The 2,621-nt window shown below is 35.5% G+C and overlaps 1 long non-coding RNA gene across 1 annotated transcript; it reads right to left on the reverse strand.

Annotated features, from left to right (window-relative positions):
* Positions 1–877: 877 nt before the first annotated feature.
* On the reverse strand, positions 878–2,262 carry LOC109120766 (uncharacterized). Its single transcript, XR_002028184.3, has 2 exons — positions 1,808–2,262; positions 878–1,493 (listed from the first exon to the last, which is right to left on the reverse strand). It is a non-coding gene; the product is annotated as an uncharacterized lncRNA (long non-coding RNA).
* Positions 2,263–2,621: the final 359 nt, after the last annotated feature.

The following is a 2,621-nucleotide window of genomic DNA, read 5'->3' on the forward strand; positions in this document are numbered from 1 at the left end:
GAAATTTTTTTCCTTAACTAAAAGTTCTCAAATAACACCACTCCTCGACAGCGGTTCCATTTTTATCAACACCATCAAAGACACTTGATCCAATACTACTCGTTGATGATCGTAAGTCAGTATATAATCCAACCAAGGATTGGAATCATTCACACAAGGAGTGATTTAGGGAATATTTCATCTAAGCACAAATTAAATCATGAACATCATAGCTATGTGAAATTATCAAATAAAAACATCGTAAATTAGAGGGGGTGACACGAGTGTCAATTAACTATAGAAGGTTTTGCATCAAATTAACAACTAATAACAGTATAAACAAGAGAAGCTAATAGGGAAACAGGATTCTTGGGATGTGAATAAAATATGAGATAAAAGACATCGTAGGGTAATTGATATTGATAGTACATCGTTGATTATATGCAACTAGGCTAGACTTTTGTGGGGTACATTATCTCTCGAGAAACATATCCGAATCAACTCGGTTTCTCTCAAACATCAAGTTGCATCCTTTAAGCACCGCATCTGCCTTATCACAGTCACTCTCTCGAGCTGAAAGTGTGAAAGAGGGACTAGGATTCACTTTCTTGAAATGAACCCATGACGACCAAATCACCATCGGCTATCAATTTAGTAGTCTTAGTTTTAAAATCGCTCTCTTGAGCAAGCCAAAAACGCTAAGGTGAAATCATATTTTCAACCACAACCTCATTTAGTTCAAACACTACTACTAAATGAAATCTCATTCAAAAAATGAATAAACTAACAATAAGTAACACCCAACAATAGATTTAACTCATATCTAAAAAATCACACCTCAATAGTTGGGGTGTTAGCTAGACATAGAAAAAAGGAAGAAAATAATACAAAATTGAGATAACATCAACTAGATGTAATTTTATATTCACTTCAATTAAGTCTACAATGAAGAATTTCCAACACCCACTTTGAATTTCTTCAAGTTGGGAATCTTCAAATCTCCAAGGTTCAAGATCAAAGTCTCCCAAAATCTTTGAAAATAGAAGGTAAGTTTGAAATTACTCTTCAAAACTACAAAATTCGATTCTAAGATACCAATATTACCAAGTATTTATAGTTTTCAAATACTCTGTTGTGAAGGAACACTCAGTTAGTTAGGCTCTGTTGTGAAGGAACACTCAGTTAGTTAGGATCGCCGATAAATTCCACAGTCCTCCCTTTGGTATAGTCATCGCCATCCTGCGTTAGTCTTAAGCATTTTTGCGTTTTAGATCATTGGGAGACATAGTATTTTTTAGGAGCTTTTCATTGTTACACTGACTGCTCCTCTTCAATACAGATTTGATCATTTCCTTCATGTCTTAGATCACTAGTAATTAGGCGAGGATATGACCCTTTCAAAAATTGTTGATGGTGTCCGTCAAATTCTCAGGCCTTCACTTCTTCGATCTTTTAAAAACCTTCATTCCTTTTTTCTCGATTATGTCCATACCACTATCTCCAACTTTAAATACCTAAAACTCAAAAACAAAAATATAATAATGTTGCAGAGATATAAACGTAGTGATGGAGGTGTGAGTTTGAAGAATTTTAAGTGAGGGAATTTTAAAGAGTTTGAGAAGTTGAAAACTTTGATTGCAAAAACCATCCAGTTCTCACCCATTCTGTGACATTAGCTTTGGTCTCAAAACATATTGATGAAGCTCCGAAAATTCATTAACCTTGTTGAGTTTTATCAAATCTTCAATGAATTTTGGAAATAAAAATGGAGATAAATATTGGAATTGGCAAATAGGTTTGCAATGCGCTGATAATTTCTTAGGCTCACCGAGTATTACAGACTCTAGCTTAATCATGTCTTGAGTCCAATGGTGGTCTATATCGGGGTCGCTGACATCTTCAGTGATAAACCGACTATAACTTGTTTCTTTACTAAACTCCTTTGTTCCTCACACTTGCCACATTTTAGCCTGCACAACAAACACACCATTATTTTTAAACAGACAAAATGTAATAAAAAGGTTTTCGGGTTGCCTCCCAAACAGTGCCTTAGTTAGTGTTGTGGCACAATGTATCTCCTTACTATCCCTTATTGGGGTTGTCCCTAGTAGTACTAGGTAACCCTAATTGACAGATTGGATATAGATGAGGTAATTAATAATTCACAACGTTGTCAAGCGTTCGGATAGATCTGGAATAGGGACCAATCATCTGGTTCATCACTTCAATATTCTCGTTTATCTCGTTTCTCACCCGGAAGAATGATTGTGAGCATATCTCCCGAGCGCTGGCCCTCGTTGTCCTTAGTTCTTTTTCACTCATGAGGTGGGATGTATTTATCCTTCCTTCTTTATTGGATCTTGGTCTCCACTACCTTTTTGGTCAACCTGTAACAACCTGAAAGTACCCCCTAGAAGAAGGGAGAACCCATAGGTCGGAACAATAGCGTACTTCACCTTTCGGAGTTCTTGAAAAAGCATTAGCTATCATTCATTACATAAGACATTAAAAGTTGTGTAGAATTAAAACATTTCACAAATATATTAATAAAAAAGAAATATCTTTCATAAAAGCTAAGGACTGATCTCATCTTCAAAAGATAACTTAAAGACACGACATAAATATCTTAGGGACACGTCCCT

The sequence above is a fragment of the Solanum lycopersicum genome, chromosome 7, assembly GCF_036512215.1.
Source record: "Solanum lycopersicum chromosome 7, SLM_r2.1".
Lineage (NCBI taxonomy): Eukaryota > Viridiplantae > Streptophyta > Magnoliopsida > Solanales > Solanaceae > Solanum > Solanum lycopersicum.